The sequence below is a fragment of the Entelurus aequoreus genome, linkage group LG22 (assembly GCF_033978785.1).
Source record: "Entelurus aequoreus isolate RoL-2023_Sb linkage group LG22, RoL_Eaeq_v1.1, whole genome shotgun sequence".
NCBI lineage: Eukaryota > Metazoa > Chordata > Actinopteri > Syngnathiformes > Syngnathidae > Entelurus > Entelurus aequoreus.
The window spans coordinates 13,064,099-13,089,504 of NC_084752.1; the positions used below are offsets into that span (position 1 = coordinate 13,064,099).

Sequence of the window (25,406 nt, forward strand, 5' to 3'; positions counted from 1 at the left end):
AATCGCTGGTAGCTCAGTCAGTAGGAGGTTCTGGTTCAAAGAAGTTAGATCCGCTGCAGCCGCTGATTGTTAAGTGGTTGCAGGTCTGCCTCAATACATCGTCTCACAGGTGGTCTTGAGAATAAACCACAATGAACAGCGAGTGGAAAAAACTAAATATGCCTTCTTTACCAATGCAATAGATGGTAAACAGTGTGCAAGTGCCGTGTTTATGGACTTAACTAAGTATTTAATGCAATTAACCATAATATTTTAATTACAAATTAGAACGGTATGGCATCAGAGCCTAGGTCTTGATCTGGGTAAGAAGCCATTTAACCAACCGGAGGGCATACGTCTACATTGCTAAATAAAACTTGCGGCGTACCCCATGAATCAAAACTGGGACCAAAATCGTTCGATGTCTATATAATGATAAATGGGTTATACTTGTATAGCGCTTTTCTACCTTCAAGGTACTCAAAGCGCTTTGACGGTATTTCCACATTCACCCATTCACACACACATTCACACACTGATGGAGGGAGCTGCCATGCAAGGCGCTACCAGCACCCATCAGGAGCAAGGGTGAAGTGTCTTGCCCAAGGACACAACGGACGTGACTAGGATGGTAGAAGGTGGGGATTGAACCCCAGTAACCAGCAACCCTCCGATTGCTGGCACGGCCACTCTACCAACTTCGCCACGCCGTCCCATATAAACATTTGTCAAAATACAAAGAACTTAAAGTTAGTCCTATTTGCAGATGACACAACTGTGTTTTGTTCAGGACAAAACATACAGAAGCTAATACAACTAATAACAGAAGTCATTAAAGAGATGGTTTGACAAAAACAGACAAAACTAAAATAATACTATTCGGTAACAGTAGAAGAGGAAGTCAAACACAAATACAAATAGACAACGCAGACATTGACAGGCTCAAACGAATCCAGTTTTTGGGCGTAGTAACAGATGATGAAATCAACTGATATAAAAATATAACAACATAAGGTGGCAAGAAATACGTCAATAATGAAGAAAGCTAAATATGTTCTGGACCAAAAGTCAGTCCATATTCTCCACTGTTCGCTTGTGTTACCATATCTGAGTTATTGTCTAAAAGCAAACACTTCATTCACTAACTGTGTTCCAGAAGAGGTCCGTTAGAATAGTACATGATGTTGGATAGATACAAACCTTTTATTTATAGAATCTAAAATATTGAAATTAAATGATTCGGTGCCCTTGCAAACAGCTAAAATTATGCACAAAGCAAACTAATACCAGCTTCCCAAGAATGTACAACAACTCTTCTCAACAAAAGAGGAGAAATATAACCTTAGGGTGGGGATTTTTGTTTTAGCATGTTTTGTGTTTGAGGACAAACATGACACAAACCTTCCCAATTGTTAGAACTACCACTGTTTAATATGTTTGTGTGTATGCTTCACTGATGACAGTATTTGGTGAACATCGTTTTGTCCTACTAATTTCGGCATTTCTTGAACTCACCATAGTGTGGACTGTGGCGCAACAGTTTGTTAGCATGTAAAATCTTTCACTCCTTTGTCTCATCTTGTCCACCAAAAGTTTTATGCTGTGCGTGAATGCACAAAGGTGCGCTTTGTTGATGTTATTGACTTGTTGGTAGTGCTAATCAGGCATATTTGGTCAGTGCACGACTGCAAGCTAATCAATGCTAACATGCTATTTAGGATAGCTGTATGTACATGTTGCATCATTATGCCTCATTTGTAGGTATATTTGAGCTCATTTAATATCCTTTACTTTTATCCTCTTTGTATATAATTTAGTTTTGCATGTCTCATGACACATTATCTGTATGTAATATTGGCTGCATTTCAGATAGTTGTTTGTGTGCCATGTTGTTCCAGACCACAGCAAACATTACCTAGCTTGCCAAAGATTGTAATAAATCTATTAAAAGAAGACAGCCTGATATTTCATCTAACTTGGACACACGCATCTATACCTTTGGCCAGTAATTTCCAGGAGTTATCTCACCTTCTAAGTAGCCTCTGATTTACTAATGTTTTCTAATGTTGTAAAAACGTGTAGAATAAATATTAAATTTCAACATTTCGGTCAACGAAGATTTGCTTCAGCCTCCGACACAGTCATTTTGATAGTAGGCAAATATAGACACTTACATCATGTGTTGTCTTCATTATAAGACTTATATATGTTTTTTTCATTTATTTCGGCTCCAAACAGATTTGTTTTTTGTATTTTTGGTCCAATATAGCTCTTTCAACATTTTGGGTTGCCGACCCCTGCCTTAGGGCATCGTCTATCCTAAAACATGTGCATGCCAGACAGCACAACAAACCATTTAGTTTACCAGAATATCAATATTTTGTATTTATTCACTGTTTGTGTTACAGATTAAGCGCAGAAAAATGTGTTGGAAATTGATATGAAACGGAAGGTGGTGGGATTATTTAAACACTGTTTATTCCTACTCCTTTTCTAACAAGCTGTGATGAGAAACTGGAATGTGATTGACCATATTTTAATTGTATGCTTGTTAGAAATAAAATAACTAACTAACCATAACCATACCACGACCGCCACTATAGTTTACCGCTTTTCAAAACAATCAGATGTTTCTGTCAAAATGCGCTACCCGCAAAAAAGAGCTACCCAACGCTATTGAGCATGCACATCAACCATACAGTTCTCCCCCAACAAAATAACAATCAAAATGAACCACTTTGTGTAGACTTACCTCGTGTAGACTTTGTCACAAGCACTTTAAATAAGTCATTATTTTACATTATATTTCTTTCATTGTGTCTTCTGACCAGTAAGCATGCTGTAGACCGGGGTCAGCAACCCGCCGCTCTAGTTGCTCCCTGGAGGTTTTTCAAAAATGGATGAAAGTGGGAAAAATGGGAGAAAAAATATATTTTTTGTTTTAATATGGTTTCTGTAGGAGGACAAATATGACACGAACCTTCCTAATTGTTAGAAATCCCACTGTTTATATTAAACATGCTTCACTGCTGAGTATTTGGCGAGCCCTGTTTTGTCCTACAAATATTGGCGGTTTTTGAACTCGCCATAGTTTGTTTACATGTACAACTTTCTCCGACGCTGCCTCAAAAAGACGTGTTTTAATGCCACTCCTTTGTCTCATTTTGTCCACCAAAGGTTTTATGCTGTGCGTGAAAGCACAAAGGTGAGCTTTGTTGATGTTATTGACTTGTTGGAGTGCTAATCAGGCATATTTGGTCACTGCATGCCTGCAAGCTAATCGATGCTAACATGCTATTTAGGCTGTATGTGCATATTGCATCATTGCGCCTCATTTGTAGGTATATTTGAGCTCATTTAATATCCTTTATTTATGCCCTCTGTATTTAATTTATATTTGCATGTCTCATGACACATTATCTGTATGTAATATTGGCCGCAATTGTGATAGTTGTTTGTGTGCCAATGTTGTTCCAGACCACAGGAAACGTTACCCAGCTGGCAAAGATTGTAATACATCCATTAGTAGAAGACAGCCTGCCATTTCCTTCAACTTAGACACACACATCTATACCTTTGGCCATTCTAAGACAGTCATCTTCAGGAGTTATTTCATCCTCTGAGAAGCCTCCATTTTACTAATGTTTTCCAAAGTTGTAAAATGTGTAGAAATGTCAACATTTCTGTCAACAAAGATGTTTTGCGTCAGCCTGCGACACATAGTAATTTTGATACTAGGCTAATATAGCTAATAAAGACACTTACATGCGTTGCCTTCACTATAACAGACATAAAAGCTTTTAATTTTTTGCAAAATGTAGTGTTTATGGAAATTTCACAGGAAAATACTGCAGACATTCCTCGCAGCATCCGCTCCGCCTAAAGTACACTGGAATCTGTGAGCACCTTCAGTGTAAATAGTGTTGTCCCAATAAAGGGGACCACAAAAAATGGCATTATTGGCTGTATTTTAACAAAAAATCTTAGGGTACATTAAACATATGTTTCTTATTGCAAGTTTGTCCTTAAATAAAATAGTGAACATACAAAAAACTTGTCTTTTATTAGTAAGTAAACAAAAAAAGGCTCCTAATTAGTCATTAGACAAATGCAGTAACATATTGTGTCATTTATCATTCTATTATTTAGTCAAAATTATTAAGGACAAGTGGTAGAAAATGAATTATTAATCTACTTGTTCATTTACTGTTAATATCTGCTTACTTCCTCTTTTAACATGTTCTATCTACACTTCTGTTAAAATGTAATAATCACTTATTCTGCTGTTGTTTAGATGCTTTACATTAGTTTTGGATGATACCACACATTTGGGTATCGATCCGATACTCCCACCCCCACCAAGGACTGTTTTCACTGCTGGACTTTAGAAAGATGTCCCGCAGCCTCCGTAGCAGAACCTCCAGGTTCTGTAACAGCTTCTTCCCTCAGGCCATAAGACTCTTGAACGCATCATAATAATCCCCTCAATTCCCCCTAAAAATGGATTAACTCGCTGGAATATAAAGACAATATAACATACATCCATAAACGTGGATGCATATGCAAAAGTGCAATATGTTTATCTGTACAGTAATCTATTTATTTATATCTGGACCTTATTGCTCTTTTATCCTGCACTACAACGAGCTAATGCAACAACATGTTGCTCTTATCTGTACTGTAAAGTTCAAATTTGAATGACAATAAAAGGAAGTTAAAGTACCGGTATATAATTGTACTTTTTTAATTGGTTTTTTGTATTTTTTTTGTTTTTTGTATTTTTTTTGAGGGTGGGGACAAAACAAAACAAAAAAAAGTATGTTTTCTCAGTACCTCTATTATGATTTTCCTATCAAATGAATTAATTTTTTTTTTTTTTAAATTACATAATATAAATGTTAAAAAAACAAAAGAAGATTTTGTGATGCTAAAAAATATTAGCGTAATCATAGTAGTATCGACGAGATACGCTCCTGTACTTGGTATTATTACAGTGATGACGACGGGGGGCGGAGGGTTGGTAGACCAGTACTTTTTAGAGGAAGTATAGTACCGAATATGATTCATTAGTATCGTGGTACTATACTAATACCGGTATACCGTACAACCCTAAGTGTAAACAACCAGCTTTTAGCGCGGCACTTCTCAGACAAACTCCCCGCACCATGAACGAGCATTCCAGGCACAGTGAAAAAGAACAGAGCATTGAATACACGCCCTCCACAACTCCCCTCCTTTCTAATTGGTCAGTTAAACGGCTACATGTCTCAAAGTCAGAGCCAATCCGGGGGAACTGTTTGTGTCTAACCGTGTCCCTTCTGAAGAAGACTAGTCTTTGAGTCTAACCTCTACACAAAATAACACTTTATCTAATTCCTTTTGAAATTAGCTCAGTTCAGTGTCAATCTATTTGGAACATGCATACGTTACAATGTAATGCATCACTTATTTCCAGTTGTTTCATTACAGCATGTGCGAAAAGGAGTAGGAAGAATTAGAGCTTATTTATTAATCCTACCCCTTTTCATACCATAGCAATTTTATCCAATGTTCTTGTTCTCTGTAACAGAACAGTGACTAAAGAAATAATATACCATAGTAAGTAAACACATATTAAATACATGAATAATCTTTATCTAAAAAAAAAATGTTTATCATAATTCTTGTTCTGTGTACTTTGTGAACACTTGTAGTTTGAAAAGTCTCTTAAACTGAATCATATTGGTGCTGTGTTTGATTTATTTGCTTAATCCATTCCATTATTTAATTCCACATACTGATATGCTAAAGGTTTTAAGTGTTGTACGAGCATACAAATGTTTTAAACTAGATTTCCCTCTAAGGTTATATTTCTCCTCTTTTGTTGAGAAGAATTGTTGTACATTCTTGGGTAGCAGGTTATAGTTTGCTTTGTGTATCATTTTAGCTGTTTGCAAATGCACCAAATCGTTGAATTTAATAATTGTGATTCAATAAATAAAGTGTTTGTATGTTCTGTATATCCAACATTATGTATTATTCTAATTGATCTTTTTTTGTAACACAGTTAGTTAATGAAGGCAAGGCAAGGCAAGGCAAGGCAAGGCAACTTTATTTGTATAGCGCTTTTCATACACAAGGCAGACTCAAAGTGCTTCACAGACAACAAAGTGAAATGAAAGAAAATAAAAGCAAAATTAAAATGCAGACAATAAAAATAAAAACAGTGCAGACGTTAAAAGTTAAAAGATTAAAAGATTTAGCTGAAAGCTAAGGTGAACATAAAAGTCTTCAGTCTAGTTTTAAAAGTAGTGAGAGTTGGGGAGAGTCTGACATCTTCAGGAAGTTTATTCCAGCTATGTGTTGCATAGTGACTGAATGATGATCTCCCTTGATTTGAGTTTACTCTTGGAACCGCTAACAGATTGGTCTCAGAAGATCTTAGTGATCTAGAGGGCGTATATAGTGGGAGCATATCAGTGATATACTTGGGCCCTAGACCATGTAGTGATTTATATGTGAGCAGGAGGATTTTGAAATCTATTCTCTGATGTACAGGGAGCCAATGTAAGGATTTAAGAATTGGTGTAATGTGCTCACATTTTTTGGTCTTTGTTAGAACTCTAGCAGCAGCGTTCTGAACAAGCTGTAGCTGCCTGACAGTTTTTTTGGGAAGACCTGCAAGGAGACCATTACAATAGTCTAGCCTACTGGTAATAAAGGCATGTACAAGTTTTTCTAAGTCTTGAGCTGACATGAGCCCTCTAAGTCTTTTTACATTTTTGAGGTGATAGTAGGCCGATTTTGTTACTGATTTGATGTGGCTGTCGAAATGTAAATCAGAATCTAAAATAACCCCAAGATTTCTGGCTTTATTTGAGGTTTTCAGGGACAGTGATTGAAGGTGTTGGATGACTTTAAACCTTTCTTTTTTAGCACCAAAAACAATTATCTCAGTTTTATCTTCATTTAGTTGTAGGAAATTTTGGCACATCCAGTGTTTGACTTGCTCAATGCACTGGCACAGAAGATCTATGGGGCGATAGTCATTTGGTGATAGCGCTACATAGATTTGGGTGTCATCGGCATAGCAATGATGGTCAATGTTATTATTTTGCATGATTTGTCCTAGTGGGAGCATATAGATGTTAAATAAAGTCGGCCCCAAGATTGAACCTTGGGGGACTCCACACGTTACGTTGGTTGGTTCTGATACAAAGTCACCAATGGAAACAAAATAGTTCCTATCTTGTAGATATGACTTGAACCAGCTTAAAACTGTGCCTGAGATCCCCACCCAGTTTTCCAACCTGTCCAAAAGTATTGAGTGGTCGACAGTGTCAAATGCAGCACTGAGGTCCAAAAGCATTAATACTGAAGTTTTGCCAGAGTCTGTGTTTAGACGGATGTCATTTATAACTTTAAGAAGGGCCGTCTCTGTGCTATGAAGAGGTCGAAATCCTGACTGGAAGTTGTTGTGGCAGCCAGTAGAAGCCAAGAAGTGATTTAGTTGTTGGAGGACAACTTTCTCAATTATTTTACTTATGAATGGTAGATTTGAAATTGGTCTGTAGTTGTTGATAACAGAGGCATCTAGGCTCTGCTTTTTTAGAAGAGGTTTAATGACTGCAGTTTTGAAAGCCTTCGGGAAATTGCCCGATTTAATAGAATTATTAACTATTTGCAAGATGTCTGTTGATAGGCAGTCAAAAACATTCTTAAAGAAGTTGGTAGGTAAAACATCAAGGCAGCAGGTGGATGACTTTAGAGCTGTCACCGTTTCCACTAGAGTTTTAGAGTCTATGGCATTAAAGCTTGCCATCATTGCTGTGTTACTTTTGCCTAAATGGGGTGGTGATCCAACTTTTTTACTTGAGATATTGATGGTGCGTCTGATGCCTTCAATTTTATCAGTATAAAAGAATGCAAAGTCATTGCATTTCTGCGTGGAATGGAGTTCGGCTGGTATTTGTGTTGGGGGTTTAGTCAGTCTGTCAACGATTGTGAATAGGGTTTTGGCCTTATTTGTGTTGCTGTTTATGATATTGGAGAAGAATGTTTCTCTAGCACTTTTTAAGACTAAATTGTAGGCCTGGAGGCTCTCTTTATAGATGTCATGGTGAATATGAAGTTTTGTATTCCGCCAGATTCGTTCAGCCTTCCTGCACTCTCTTCTCTGGGCTGTTACAGCAGCAGATTTTCTCCAGGGTGCCTTTTGCTTGCCAGAAATCGTTTTAACTGTAACAGGTGCAATGATATCTATGATATTCACAATTTTGGAATTAAAGTTGCTTACAAGATCATCAGCATGACATGGGTTTAGAGGTGGTAGTGAGGAGATGGCGTTTTTAAAGAGGACATTAGCATGTTCATTTATGTACCGCTTTTTGACATTCTTTGATTCTGTTTGTGTGTCCGGAATTACAGAAATATTAAAGAAAACACAGAAATGATCAGACAATGAAGGATCAATCACAAGAACATCAGAAACATTGAGACCTTTTGTGATAATCAGGTCCAGGGTGTGTCCCTTATAATGTGTAGCCTCTTTCACATGTTGAGACAGTTCAAATGTGTCTAAAATAGTAAAAAGTTCTTTTGCGCCCTTGTCATTTAAATCGTCAATATGAAAATTAAAATCACCAGTTATAACCAGGCAGTCAAAGTCAGTGGAGATGCTAGACAATAGTTCAGTAAAATCATCAAAAAAATTTGCAGAATATTTAGGTGGCCTGTAGATAATTAACAAGAGAATTTTGGGAGAGCATTTCAACACAGCACACAGGTATTCAAATGATGTAAACTCACCGAGTGACATCTGTTTCCCCTGAAACATGTTTTTAAATATAGCAGCAACCCCTCCACCTCTTTTCCCCGATCTACATATATCAATGAAGTTATAGTTGGGGGGTGCTGTCTCGATCAGAATGCTTGCACTGTTATTTTGTTCCAGCCATGTTTCAGTTAAAAACATAAAGTCAAGTTTAGAAGTGCTAATAAAATCATTGACTAAAAATGATTTGCTATTCAGAGACCTGACATTGAGCAGACCCATCCTGATGGTGTTATTGACAGGCTTCGATGTTGGCTTTGATTTGGAGATAATAGGAATGAGATTGTTTAGGTTAGCAGGGTGGCTAAGTTTCCCAATGTTTACTCTCTTGGTAGTCACAACAGGGATGTAGAAGGTGCCATGATTTGATGTAGGCAACCTTGGGCCCAGCTGATAATGTGGTCTACTGCTGAACCCTTTTCTGTATCAGAAATATTCAGGACTGCTGTCAGGGCGAGGCGGGGTTTGCCGTAAGGGGGAGGGGGAGTGAGCAGCGTCAGAGCTGGGACGAACTACTGAAGGTGGACGTTGAGGGCGTGTAAGGGGTTGGCGTGAGAAAGGTGAAGTATGGCTGGGGGGTTGTGGAGCACGCCTTCGTGGAGGGGGTGGTGGAGGTGAGCGATGATCTAGGGGGGTAAAAATCTGAGTAGGGTGGGGCGTGAGTGGGGGTAGCTCCCGGAACTCCAAGGGGGAGAAGGGGGGAGAAAGGTCTACTTGAGGGAGGGAGAAAGATGGAGACGTGGATGGCTTGGGGGATGTGGGGGAGGGATCTTCACATGCATTCAGAATGGAGGGAGGGGCGGTAGAGGAGGATAGACACCTCTCCTCTTTGCTCTGGTGTATCTCATGGTCGACGTTCTCCTTTTGCAGTGGCGGTCCTCCTTCGACGTTCCTGATAGGCTGTGTTGTGTCTTCCTTCCTCGGTGGCTCCTCTTGTCTCTTGTCCTTGGCAGTGATGATAGATGCAAGATGCAGGAAGTGAAACATGTTGTTCATGAATAGCTTTACTCCCATCTTATTCAGGCAAAGTCCGTCTGCCTTAAAAAGATGCCTGCGGTCCCAGAAAAAGCTAAAATTGTCAATAAAATGCATTGAACGAGCAAGAAGTGCACTTGATAGCCACTCATTCAGCGAGTAAAGTCTACTGAATCTCTCAGCTCCTCTCCTGATTGGGGGTAGAGGACCACTGATAAAAACGTCAGCATTCACAGCGCTGACTGTTTCAAAGAGTTTATTGAAGTGCTCTTTCAGCTCTCTTGATTGTTGTTTTACAATGTCATTAAAACCAATGTGCAGGATGATATTTTTCACATTTGGGTGTGCAGCGACAATTTCCAGGATTCTTTTTTCCATGTCAGATACCATATCCTTCGGAAAGCAGAGTACTTTGGTGTTATTATTGCTTTTCATATCTTTTACAGAAAAGTCCCCCACAATCAGATTTTCAGGAGCTCTCGTTAGCTTTCTCTGTGGTGTAAAGTTAGCAGGTCTTACCCTTCTGCGTGGTGATGGTGGGTTATTCAGGCAATCAGAGGGGGATCCATTGTCCATCAACAGTGGGGCAAACCTGTTCTTTAGTTGGACACTTGCTTGCTGGGGAGGTTTATTGGTAGTTCTCCTCTTCTCAGCTGTCCGCTGCTGTGTCCTACGTGGCAGTGGAGTTGATGACGCAGTATGCCTGGCTGAAGATGGTAGCGCAGGCCAGCCGGTCAGATCAGAGATATCGGGGCGCTGGTTCCTGCCAGATATCCATTCTCCCTTGTCGCAGGGAGGTGGTCTTCTCTTTGGCTTTGCACCAAGTGTGTTCCAGGGAGGATTTTCACTGGTAGATTTATTACCCTCTACAGGGACCTCCCGTTTCTTCGTAGCTTCATTGTTGCTAGTTAGCTGGGTTGTAGCATGGTGCTGTCCAGTGTTTTCAGTCGACAGGAGTGCTAGAGTGGTGTTGTAGCCACATTGTCCATTCACTTCTAAATTCACTTCCAACCGATTCATTTTTATTTCCAACAGTAAAATCTTCTTTAGCAGTTTGTGGTAATCTTCCGTAGAGAAAGGAGGCATCTTATGCTGATTACCTTTAGCACTGTAGCACAGGCTCGGGCTCAGGCTTATCTTGAATGGTAGGCCTCCTCGCGTAGTGTTGAGGACGTCGTAAAAATATTGAAAAATGCCTCTGTTATCTAAAAGAAAATATAGTCCCACTGGTTTGGTAAGTATCCAAGAGCTGTTGCTCTTTGTGTAAGAAAATAGCAGCAGATAGTAGCAAAAAATGCAAGCAGAAGCGAGAGCAAGCGAGAGCAAGCAGAAACGCGTCCATCCAGCGCAGAGGACGGACTAAGAAGGACGGACTAATGAAGCGCACACGTGTAGTTGTTTCCCCGTATTTCTACACAATAACTCAGATATGGTAACATTAGTGAGCAGTAAAGAATATGAAGTGATTTTTGGTCCAGAACATGTTTTGCTTTATTCATTATTGACAAGTTTCTTGCTATTTTATGTTGTATATTTTTTACATGAGGTTTCCAGTTCATTTTATCATCTATTATTACACCCCAAAAAAAATTTGTTTACCCTTTCAATATCTACTCCGTCTATTTGTAATTGTGTTTGATTTTCTCTTCTACTGTTACTATTAAGTGCTTCAAATAAAAACAAGAAAATGACACACAAATTTCATCACAGTGTGAGGGTATAACACTCGCGACTTTAGCACTATGACATCAGAGCATGAGTAAATGATCTATTTTTTATCATGTAAAATAGGTTTAAAGGTGTGGCCACAGTGGCCATAGAACTGCCACTGTTGGTACAAAGGCGAATACCCAATGACCGGTCGCTCTTGAAGATACATTATGTACATAATTACATTACTTCATAAAGTTGTTTGTAGTACATTTCCATACAATATTTCTTATTTAAGTTGGTTTTTCCTTTTACTAGACAAGTTACATGTTAAAATTGTGGGTTTTTTTTTTTTTTGGGGGGGGGGAGTATTCATTAAATTGATGTCAATTCATAATCTAAGATATGAGTGTTTTTAGTTATGAGCATGAACCCATTAAGCTCACAAGTTGAAGTATGAATGTACAAAATAGATATTAAACCATAATTTTTCCACGACATGATGAATTATCCATTTATCTTCAACATCAACAAAACAGTTTTGTTGATGTTTGATTTTAGGTTAGATACTTTAGTTACCTTCAGATAAAATCAATTCGGTTAGAATGTTGAAGAACATCCCAAGAATCGCCAAGGCTAAAGCCCACCATGAACTGGAAATTGCTGGAACATCAGTCAGTACGTTTCCTAAAACGTTGAAAGAGCCATATTGGACCAAAAATACAAAAAACAAATCTGTCTGGAGCTGCAAAAAATTAAAAGCCGTATATAAGTCTTATAATGAAGGCAACACATGATCTAAGTGTCAATATTACCTGTAATAGTCTACTATCAAAATGACTGTGTCGCAGGCTGAAGCAAATCTTTGTTGACAGAAATGTTTAAATTTATTCTACACATTTTTACAACATTATAAACCATTAGTAAATCAGAGGCTACTTAGAAGGTGAGATAACTCCTGGAAATTAATGGCTTTTAATGACCAAAGGTATAGATGTGTGTGTCCAAGTTAAAGGAAACGGCAGGCTGTCTTCTTTTAATAAATTTATTACAGTCTTTGGCAAGCTAGGTAATGTTTGCTAGGGTCTGGAACAACATGGCACACATCTGAAATGCAGCCAATATTACATACATATAATGTGTCATGAGACATGCAAATATAATATAATAACATAATAATACAAATACACAAATGACATAAGTAAAGGAAATTAAATTAGCTCAAATATACCTACAAATGAGGCATAATGATGCAATAAGTACATACAGCTAGTCTAAATAGCATGTTACCATTGATTAGCTTGCATTCATGCAGTGACCAAATATGCCTGATTTAGCACTCCAAGAAGTCAATAACATCAACAAAGCTCACCTTTGGGCATTTACGCACAGCGTAAAACGTTTGGTGGACAAAACGAGACAAATAAACATTGATTGATTGATTGATTGAATGAAGGAGTGGAAGATTTTACATGTAAACAAACTGTTGAGTCACAGTCTACACTATGGTGAGTTCAAGAACCGCCGAAATTAGTAGAACAAAACGATGTTCACCAAATAGTCTCATCAGTCAAGCATACACACAAACATATTAAACAGTGGGCTTTCTAACCATTGGGAAGGTGTGTGTCATGTTTGTTCTCAGACAAAAAAAATACTAAAACAAAAAATATATTTACCCCCCATCTTTTTCGGTTTTCAATCCTTTTTTAAAAATGCTACAGGGAGCCACTAGGGCGGCACTAAAGAGCCGCGGGTTGCTGACCCCCGGTTTAGCCTATGGCAAACTATCGTCAAAGCTGTATTCGATGGAATTTATTGATATTTTATTGACTGTTTTTTATTCTCACGGTAGTAAACATACGGTACAAAGTGCTTCCCTTGACAGCTCAATACGGAATGCTTACTTGTGTCTCTAAATACTGGACCGTTCAGTTTTTTAAAGGACGGTTGGCAACCCTAACCATGACCTGTTCAGTAATTTAATTGGTCTTATATTACGAAGCTCAATTTATAAAGCGTGTGAACCCGGCAAAATCCATAAACTCGCCGCAGCAAAAAGTAGTGGTTTATAGATAGGAAATTACTTTATAAGTATTAGATCAATTCATACAAAACAAACTATCGTATTTTTCGGACTAAAAGTCGCAGTTTTTTTCATAGTTTGGCCAGGGCTGTGACTTATACTCAGGAGCGACTTATGTGTGAAATTATTAACACATTACCGTAATATTATTTAGCTCATTCACGTAAGAGACTAGACGTATAAGATTTCATGGGATTTAGCGATTAGGAGTGACAGATTGTTTGGTAAACGTATAGCATGTTCTATATGTTATAGTTATTTGAATGACTCTTACCATAATATGTTACGTTAACATACCAGGCACGTTTTCAGTTGGTTATTTATGCCTCATATAACGTACACTTATTCAGCCTGTTGTTCACTATTCTTTATTTATTTTAAATTGCCTTTCAAATGTCTATTCTTGGTGTTGGGTTTTATCAAATAAATTTCACAAAAAAATGCGACTTATACTCCAGTGTGACTTATATGTTTTTTTTCCTTCTTTATTATGCATTTTCGGCCGTTGCGACTTATACTCCAAAAAATACGGTATGTAAATATCAATTAGGCTTTTTACCTTTAAAATTGCTGTGAAAAATGCTGACACAACAGCAAAAATGCTAATTAGGCACTTAAATGTCATTTTTAAAAATAACTTTCAATATAAATCTCTTTAAATGTGAGATACTTTTAAATGGCTGTGATTTGTATAGGTTAAAGTGGCTGTATAAACTCCAACAAAGTGTTAAATTAGAAATAAATAAATAAAATATGATTTGTGGGACTAATCAATTATTGACAATATCAAGGTTTGTGGCCATGCCTGCCCTATTTGTTTACTATTATTTCGGGTATATTAGGTAGTTGTAAATTGTGTTAGTGTGTGTGAGCGTATTCATTCGTATGCGTTTCAGAACCCCCTCTGGTGCTTATTTGTCGACTCTATGATGGAGCATACAGCCGCATCTCAAGACAAACTAGGCCAACAACATCTCTCTGTAGAGATAGGACTACTGGCATTTGTCACCCGTTGTATAAACCTCTCAAGACTTGTCCTGTTGTGAACTCTCAGGAGTGAATATCTTGCTTCTGCTTTTGTGACCTGTGTTTCTTTTGTTTTCTTTCACTTGCTATATCCAATCCTAAAATTACCAAATTGCGTTGGATGTAACTTCACTTGGTCATTTACTAAAGGGCAAAATACTTATTATTACCGAAGGTACTTATAGTAGAGTGCGGTAGTCAGCAACCCGCGGCTCTTTAGTGCCACCCTATTGGCTCCCTGGAGCATTTTTGAAAAAGGATTGAAAATGGAAAAAGATGGGGGAAAAAATATGAATTTTTTGTTTTAGTATGTTTTCTGTTTGAGGACAAACATGACACAAACCTTCCCAATTGTTAGAAAGCCCACTGTTTAATATGTTTGTGTGTATGCTTCACTGATGAGAGTATGTGGTGAACATAGTTTTGTCCTATTCATTTTGGCGGTTCTTGAACTCCCCATAGGGGCGGTATAGCTCGGTTGGTAGAGTGGCCGTGCCAGCAACTTGAGGGTTCCAGGTTCGATCCCCGCTTCCGCCATCCTAGTCACTGCCGTTGTGTCCTTGGGCAAGACACTTTACCCACCTGCTCCCAGTGCCACCCACACTGGTTTACATGTAATTTAGATATTGGGTTTCACTATGTAAAAGCGCTTTAAACAACTAGAGAAAAAGCACTATATAAATATAATTCACTTCACTTCAATTCACTTCATAGTGTGGACTGTGACGCAACAGTTTGTTTACATGTAAAATCTCCCACTCCTTCTTTGTCTCATTTTGTCCACCAAAAGTTTCATGCTGTGCGCGGTGAGCATTGTTGATGTTATTGACTGGTTGGAGTGCTAATCAGGAATATTTGGTCAGTGCATGACTGTGAGCTAATCGATGCTTGCAGTTGCGGCTTGTGCGGCCCTTTGAGACACTTGTGATTAAGGGCTATATGAATAATCTTTGATTGATTGATTGATTGATTGATTCAATGCTAATATGCTATTTAGGCTAGCTGTATGTACATATTGCATCATTATGCCTTATTTGTAGGTATATATCAGCTCATTTAATATCCTTTACTATGATCTTTATATATAGTAATACATTATTTGTATGTAATAATGGCTGTATTTCAGATAGTTGTTTGTGTGCCATGTTGTTCCAGACCACAGCAAACATTACTTAGCTTGCCAAAGATTGTAATAAATCTATCAAAATAAGACAGCCTGCCGTTTACTTTAAATTGGACACACACATCTATAACTTTGGCCATTCTGAGTCAGTAATTTCCAGGAGTTCTCTCACCCTCTGAGTAGCCTCTGATTTTAATGGTTTCTAATGTTGTAAAAATGTGTAGAATAAATATTACATTTCAACATTTCTGTCAAGGAAGATTTGCGTTAGCCTGCGACACATAATCATTTTGATAATAGGCTAATATAGACACTTATATCATGTGTTGTCCTCATTATAAGACTTATATACGGCTTTTCACTTTTTGTGGTTTCAGACATATTTGTTTTTTGTATTTTTGTTTGGGTTGCCGACCCCTGGTATAGTGTGTAATTCGGGTTAGTGTATTTGTAAACCAATTTTCCAACCAACACCTTCAGTTCTGTACCGCTTTTCCCCGTATATGAAGCCTGAAAGTAGTTAAGTGTCAAATGAAGAATAAATAAAATAAAGGGAATCATTCTGTTATGTAATAACTTGTGTGAATGCTCCTCAACATTCATAAAGTTGAATTAAATTAATTTGTTTTCTTTCCTCACTAGAAAAAGGGCTCCTGGTCCACATTTGACCTACAGAGGTGATGACTGGAACATAATTTGATACCATTTGTTTATCAAACCAATTCAGTTCCTGATTAGATGTGACGTCCCACAACATCGTCTACTTCAGGGTCAAATATAGACTCGGATATTCCTGTTCTGTGCAGCATTGGAATAATCATGTTTTCCTCCATAACTTTTTTACTCTTTACTCGTTACGGAACCATGGAGACTAATTAGCATCACATTCTTTTAGTCCCTCAAAAAGGCATAAACTGTTAACATTACTCTTCCAGATACTGTTCTATTTGGATTTTATCAACTGAAGAACTGATTTGACCTTATTTTACGTAATTCTTTGGTCATTATGGCTGGTTGTTATTTTTCTGTTCTTATTCAGCAGGTCAACCTTGGGTTAGGTATATTCAATCAGCACCGTCATCAATGATGACGAAAAATTGTTCTTTTGCTCCTATTGTCAGGAAAATGTTCAACCTAACCCAGGTCCAACACTTAAGTGCTTGGGTACCACTTGTGATTTTGAAGCTAGCTTCTCCAATTTATATGAACAATGCCAAGTTGGCATTGTTCATATAAATTGGAGAAGTCTACTTCCTAAACTGGATCATGTGAGGATCTGGGCTAAATCCACTGAAACTGACATACCGTAATTTTCGGACTATAAGACGCACTTAAAATCTTTAAATTTTCACAAAAATCGACAGTGCTCCTTATGACCCGGTGCGCCTAATGTATGGAATAATTCTGGTTGTGCTTACCGACCTCGAAGCAATTTTATTTGGTACATGGTGTGAGCGCTTTGAGTATCTAACAATAGAAAAGCGCGATATAAAATCTAATCCATTATTATTATTATAATTATAAGTGTGACCAGTAGATGGTAGTCACATAAGAGATACGTGTAGACTGCAATATGACGCCAGTAAACAACACCAAAACTTTAAATGTCCCATTGAAAATAAAGAACATTACACACGGCACTCGGAAATCTGTCAAAATGTTTTAGTAGGACTTTGAAGCTGCACCATTTGATGGATTGTTGGCCCATTACAGCTACCGTAGTCAGAGATACAAGTATTACTATGGTGTGTGTGTAAGGACCGCAAAATAGCACCCGTTAGCAGACATATTATCTGGCGTTTTGTTTTACAATATTAGGCAAAACCAACTTTTCTTAGCTTCTGGTACCTGCTGATGTGTATTTGAGATCTGCATAAGTCCTGAAAATTTGCACACGTCTGCCACTGTAGTCCGTGCTGATGCCGTAGTCGATGAGCTTCTTCTTTTCCTCTATCTTCTTGTTATAGGACATTCTGCTGTTGCCATTTCTAATATAAAGTAGCGTAAAGTTCTAACTTACATCTCGCTATGGAAGCGTTAAAACATACCGGTGTAGTGAGTTTACATAATTCACCCAAGGAACTTTAGTTATTAGAGAGTTCCGGTCAGACGTTTTTTCACGGGACACATTTCCGGCGTTGTGGTTGCACTAGTGAGCCACGGATGAGGGGATGCTGCTCCGTTATTGATTGAAGTAAAGTCTGAATGTCATTAAAACAGTTAACTCCATCTTTTGACACTTCTTCCACTCCCGTCCTTGCACGCTACACCGTTACGGGGAGAAGACGCTGTCGAAGGTGAGTCACGTAAATAAGACCGCCCACAAAACAGCGCATCCTGAAGCGACTGTCAGAAAGCGACTAGAAGATGGTCTGTAAAACATAATCTATGCAACATTTTGACCAAAGAACCACCATCACATGATATGTACACCACAAGGAAGTGTTCTAAATTTAGAAAAAAATCATAAAATGACCTCTTTAATGTGCCTTATAATCCGGTGCGCCTTTTGTATGAAAAAAAGACCTGAATAGACCTGCTCATCGGCAGTGCGTTTTATAATCCGGTGCGCCCTATGGCCCAAATGTTTTGTCTGAAACCTGGCTTGAAAAAATCCATCACGGATGAAGATATTGCAATTAGGGGTTATAGTGTTTTTCGTAGTGACCGTCCTGGAAAAGGTGGCAGAATTGCATTACATGTAAAACATACATTTAATGCTGCTCATGTATCGTCTGTATCCCACGGCAAACAATTTTAATTACTTGCACTTAAAGTGGAACTCCTTAAGGACAATTGTATCACTATCGTTGGTTGTTACAGACCCTTTTCATTAAGCCGCGAGGCCCTACTGTCACTGAACAATCAGCTTTTAACCCTGAATTTTAATGAGATTCTTCTTATTGGGGATCTGAACTGGGACTGGCTGTGGCATGCCTCTGATGGTTTTAAATAAACAAGTGACTCTTTTAATCTTACACAGCTCATTAGCAGCCCAACCCGCCGAAATCTTAAATACCCAAAGATATCTTCTCTTTTAGATCTTTTTTAACAAATGCTCCTCATAAATATTCTGATATTGGTATGTTTGCAAATTATTTGAGTGACTGTAGCGTCCGAGCTGTGGGGCGTTTAGAAAATACTATTTGAAAGGAAAAAGACCACAGAACTGCATCTTGTTCGGGAGCGAGTGTGCGTCCTTCTTTATTTTCGTTGGAGTTCCCGCCACAACACCACTGTTGCACCCTGATGACGTCAGTCCTGTTATGAGCCGTTGCCCGGATCATAGTTTGTTTACCTTTTATCGTCTCTTGTTGGCTTAGTTCTGTTTCAGCACCCCTGTTTTGTGTCTCCTTGGTTGCCATGGTTATTTGTTTTCACCTGCCTCTGATTAGTGTTCGGCACGCTCACCTGCTGCCGGGCACTAATCAGAGACCTATTTAGTCCTGCTTTTTCGCCTCACTCATTCTGGTGCTTATGTTTGCTTAACCCAACTGTGACATTTGATGATTTCTGGTTCCCTGTGTTTGTTTTGCGCTAAGTCCCGCCTCAGCGTTCCTCGTGAGCTATCCCGTTAGCGTCCCGTGAGTTAGACACGCTTGTTTGGTTTGTTCCTGACTTTTTGTGTGATTTATGCAAATAAATCAGTCTCCTACATGCACGCTGTCTCCGGAGTTCTTGTTGTCATCGTCGGAAGAACAATCCGCGTATCAGCATGCCTCTTTGTCTTCGACCCTGTTACAAGTCCTGCACCAACACTCTGACGTCATCGAAAAGACAACAATTATTTGGTTTAACTGTTACATGACCACTGTGTTATTGCCGCTGTTAGGCAAGCTAAGCTACCAAAACCGAGGCCACAAATTATTTTTAAATAATTTTAAGCATTTTTATGAGCAAGCTTTTTAACATGATTCATGGTTCTTTGATTGGTCCAGGATCACTTTTTGTAATGATGTTGAGTTGGCTTGGAAATATTTTCATGTTGCATTTATCAATATTATAAACAAAAAAGCTCCTCTATGTAAATTCAGACTGAAAGGTAGAAATGATCCTTGGTTCTTTCCTGAACTGTCCAGTCTACTAAAGGGATGAAAGGGATGCTGCCTGGGCCAAGGCTAGAAACACCAAATCCCAGACTGACTGGATGGTTTTTAGGAAGCTCAAAAATGGCTTTACTTCTCTTGTCAAGAAGTCCAAGTCTGAGTTTTATCTTTCGCAAACCACCAGTAGCTTAATGATCCCAAGAAATTCTGAAAAGTCATAAAAACGTCTTACGGATGTAAAACCGCAAATGATCTGCCAACTTGTATCGTGAAAGACTCATGTAGTCCAACTGACGAATTAGCCATACTTAATTGTTTTAATGAACATTTTATTTCATTTTATTTTATTGTATTCTTTATTTGAGTACTTATCTTTAAATCCAAACCAGCCAGATATTAAAAAGGTTTGCATGTCACCATCCCTTCACACTTCCATAGCTAATACATTTAGTTTTACTCCTCTGGATGTGTTTGAGTTTAAGAGCGCCTTAAAACAAGTGGATCCTGGTAGATCTTGACAAACTTGAGCCCTTCTTTTTAAAGTCAGCCGTTGATTTTATTGCAGAACCTCTTACACAGATGTTTTATCTTTCTTTGTCCAGTAATGAGATTCCTGTTTTACCGTTATTGAAAGGAGGAGATCCCACAGCTGTTAACTACAGACTGAGTTCTAAGTTATGCGTCCTAGCTAAAGTTCTTGAAAGCGTTGTTAGTGAACAACTTAAAGAATTCTTAGATAGTCTGCTTTCTGAACAGCTATCAGGTTTTAGAATGAGACATAGCACCATAATCGCTGCTATCAAACTTGTGAATTATATTATTGAAGCATTGGATTTCAAAAAATATTGTGCAGCTCTGTTTATTGACCTGTCAAAAGCATTTGATACGGTAGACCATATCATTCTGGCAGACAGACTTAGCATGCTGTAAAATGGCTTTCTTACCTGCCCAATAGAACCCAATGTGTCCAGTTTGCTGGATCCTCTTCGTCTATCCTCCTGTATTAAATGGTGAACCACAGGGTTCCATATTGGGTCCGTGGTTGTTTTTCAGTTATGTAAATACCATATTTTTCAGAGTATAAGTCGCACCGGAGTATAAGTCGCACCTGCCTAAAATGCATAATAAAGAAGGGAAAAAACATATATAAGTCGCATTTTTAGGGGAAATGTATTTAATAAAACCCAACACCAAGAATAGACATTTGAAAGGCAATTTAAAATAAATAAAGAATAGTGAACAACAGGCTGAATAAGTGTACGTTATATGAGGCATAAATAACCAACTGAGATCGTGCCTGGTATGTTAACGTAACATATTATGGTAAGAGTCATTCAAATAACTATAACATATAGAACATGCTATACGTTTACCAAACAATCTGTCACTCCTAATCGCTAAATCCCATGAAATCTTATACGTCTAGTCTCTTACGTGAATGAGCTAAATAATATTTGATATTTTACACTAATGCGTTAATCATTTCACACATAAGTCGCTCCAGAGTATAAGTCGCACCCCGGCCAAACTATGAAAAAAAACTGCGACCTATAGTCCGAAAAATACGGTAATCTCTTGAGGGTGGTTGTTTTTAATTTATGTAAATAATCTCTGTGCTAATGTGTCGGATGCTGCATTCCATTTTTATTCAGATGACGCGGTCATATATTGTTCATCCCCTGCTGTTTGTGCGAACCTTTGAGCTCCTGCAGTCTGCTTTTAACGTTGTTCAGTCCCAGCTGAAACTAGTGCTAAATGCACAAACATCTAGGGTGGTGTTATTTTCAATCAATCAATCAATCAATGTTTATTTATATAGCCCTAAATCACAAGTGTCTCAAAGGGCTGCACAAGCCACAACGACATCCTCGGTACAGAGCCCACATAAGGGCAAGGAAAAACTCACCCCAGTGGGACGTCGATTTCAAATGGTAAACGACTGCCATTGAGCATATATTACCATATCCCCAAACATTGAACAGGGAATAGAGAAAATAGTTTTCCACTCGCTGATATATTTCCTATTTTTGATTTTCAAACGCATTAATGCATTTGGATAATGGCTAACTATCCATTTTCTGCAAAAAATGGGGTAAATTAAGCTTTATGTTGAAGGAGCCATATGTAATCATGTGGCCAGCAATGCTGTAGTCCCCTCCCACTCTCCCTGACTGAGGTTGCCAGATAAGCAGCCAAATCCAGCTGGACCGACTGGGCTACTCCAAGGAACTTCAAACTTCCACTGCCTCTTACTAGAATGGAGGTGTTGGGACCATAATAGCTGAATAGACAAGCGTTTTGTCAATAACAAATCTCTAACCAACACATTTTACACATATATTAGGCTATTATCCGGAAGAAGTGTGTGCCTGCGTACAATATCACAACAAATGGCAATCATATGGTTATTGTCAGTACGTTATGTAAATTGTAAATAAAAACAGAATACAATGATTAGCAAATCCATTTCAACCTATATTTAATTGAATAGATTGCAAAGACAAGATACTTAATGTTCGAACTGGAAAACTTTTTTTTTTTTGCAAATATTAGCTCATTTGGAGTTTGATGCCTGGTACATGTTTCAAAAAAGCTGACACAAGTGGCAAAAAAGACTGAGAAAGTTGAGGAATGCTCCTCAAAAACTTATTTGGAACATCCCACAGGTGAACAGGCTGATTGGGAACAGGTGGGTGCCATGATTGGGTATAAAAGCAGCTTTCATGAAATGCTCAGTCATTCACAAACAAGGATGGGGCGAGGGTCACCACTTTGTCAACAAATGCGTGAGCAAACCGTCCAACAGTTTAAAAACAACATTTCTCAACGAGCTATTGCAAGGAATTTTGGGATTTCACCATCTACGGTCCGTAATATCATCAAAAGGTTCAGAGAATCTGGAGAAATCACTGCACGTAAGCGATAATATTATGAACCTTCGATCCCTCAGGCAAGTACTGCATCAAAAACTGACACCGGTGTGTAAGGGATATCACCACATGGGCTCAGGAACACTTCAGAAAACACTGTCAGTAACTAGAGGTCGTCGCTACATCTGTAAGTGCAAGTTAACACTCTACTATTCAAAGCCAAAGCCATTTATCAACAACACCCAGCCCGAGCTCATCTATTACACTGGTTTAAATGTAACTTAGATATTGGGTTTCACTATGTAAAGCATTTTGAGTCACTAGAGAAAAGTGCTATATAAATATACATTCACTTCACTTCACATCTAAGATGGACTGATGCAAAGTGGAAAAGTGTTATGTGGTCTGACAAGTCTACAATTCAAATTGTTTTTGGAAATTGTGGACGTCATGTCCTCCGGAACAAATAGGAAAAGAACCATCCGGATTGTTATAGGTGCAAAGTTCAAAAGGCAGCATCTGTGATGGTATGGGGGTGTATTAGTGCCCAAGGCATGGGTAACTTAAACATCTGTAAAGGCACCATTAATGCTGAAAGGTACATACAGGTTTTGGAGCAACTATGTTGCCATCCAAGCAACGTCTTTTTCATGGACGCCCCTGCTTATTTCAGCAAGACAATGCTAAGCCACGTGTTACAACAGTGTGGCTTCGTAGTAAAAGAGTGCGGGTACTAGACTGGCCTGCCTGTAGTCCAGACCTGTCTCCCATTGAAAATGTGTGGCGCATTATGAAGCCTAAAATACAACATCGACCGTTGAACAACTTAAGCTGTACATCAAGCAAGAATGGGAAATAATTCCACCTGAAAAGCTTCAAAGATTGGTCTCCTCAGTTCCCAAACGTTTACTGAGTGTTGTTAAAAGGAAAGGCCATGTAACAAAGTGGTAAAAATGCCCCTGTGCCAACTTTTTTGCAGTGTGTTGCTGCCAATAAATTCTAAATTAATGATAATTTGCAAAAAAACAACATGTTTCTTAGTTCGAATATTAAATATCTTGTCTTTGCAGTCTATTCAATTGAATATAAGTTGAAAAGGATTTGCAAATCATTGTATTCTGTTTTTATTTACCATTTACACAACGTGCCAACTTTACTGGTTTTGTGTTTTGTTAATTCTATCATTGGCCTCTACATAACAGGAACTGTTCTTTTTCACTCCACGACGCCTCTGTCACTACTTTACCTGTCGTCTGTGTCGTTTTCCTTTTGTCGCCTGTGCCTCTGCCCCTCTCATATTTTCTGGGCTGTGTCTATCAGTGTGACATCTCATTGGACTTTGTGATTACGGCTCGGAAAGCGTCGGTTGTGTGCGCTGTTACACGTTCTAGTGTCTCTCTTGGCATACTTATACCATATGTTGACCTTTGGATACTGTGAGATTTTACAAAGTGTGATAGAACAAGGACATAATGAAGTCGGAAAAAGAACAGTAATTAAAAAGATGAATATCTGCTGTAGAAAAACCATAAAAAATTAAAAAGCAGGTCGAATGACCAGGTCCTCTGCAGTAAAAAACCTCAAACTGTGCTTTAACCAAAATGTAAAATGTAATTATTAAAATAATTCTGCCTCAAAATTGGCAGGTATAGCCATAGATACACAATCCACATAATTAGATTAAAAGCTGGCCATATATCTAAAGAACATAACAGATTTAAACAAAACGGTGTATGTGTGTGTATTTACTGCATTTTTTTTAACTTTTGGCTTTTCCCTCTCAGGGGTCAAATGTTATGTGAGATGCCCTTCCTGACGCAACCCTGGCCAAGAATCAAACCCATGCTTTCTGCCATGTACCAATACATCATGAGGGATTTGTATATGTATATACAGTATATATTTGATCCCAACCGATTTTTCAAATGTTACCTCCTTACAAAAATATAAACCGTACTGATGTGCGGATACTGAAATGTGGATACTGCCAATACCAGATCTTTATGCTTTAAAGGCCTACTGAAAGCCACTACTACCGACCACGCAGTCTGATAGTTTATATATCAATGATGAAATCTTCACATTGCAACACATGCCAATACGGTCGGGTTAACTTATAAAGTGCAATTTTAAATTTCCCGCTAAACTTCCGGTTGGAAACGTCTATGTATGATGACGTATGCGCGTGACGTCAATGGTTGAAACGGAAGTATTCGGACACATTGTATCACAATACAAACAGCTCTGTTTTCATCGCAAAATTCCACAGTATTCTGGACATCTGTGTTGGTGAATCTTTTGCAATTTGTTTAATGAACAATGGAGACTGCAAAGAAGAAAGCTGTAGGTGGGATCGGTGTATTAGCGGCGGGCTGCAGCAACACAACCAGGAGGACTTTGAGTTGGATAGCAGACGCGCTATCCGACGCTAGCCGCCGACCGCATCGATGATCGGGTGAAGTCCTTCGTCGCGCCGTCGATCGCTGAAACGCAGGTGAGCACGGGTGTTGATGAGCAGATGAGGGATGGCGTAGGTGGAGCGCTAATTTTTTTATCATAGCTCTGGCGAGGTCCCGTAGCTAAGTTAGCTTCAAAGGCGTCGTTAGCAACAGCATTGCTAGGCTTCGACAGGCGGCGCTGATAGTAGTATTGTTGATCTTCTGTCTATCCTTCCAGTCAGGGGCTTATTTTTTTTGTTTCTATCTGCATTTAAGCACGATGCTATCACGTTAGCTCCGTAGCTAAAGTGCTTCACCGATGTATTGTCGTGGAGATAAAAGTCTCTGTGAATGTCCATTTCGCGTTCTCGACTCTCATTTTCAAGAGGATATAGTATCCG

At 38.5% G+C, this 25,406-nt stretch overlaps 1 protein-coding gene across 4 annotated transcripts in view; it reads left to right on the plus strand.

The window, feature by feature from the left end:
• tenm3 (teneurin transmembrane protein 3) overlaps positions 1–25,406 on the plus strand; it is a 755,307-nt gene that overhangs the window by 42,029 nt on the left and 687,872 nt on the right. The gene's annotated exons all lie outside the window — the stretch shown is intronic.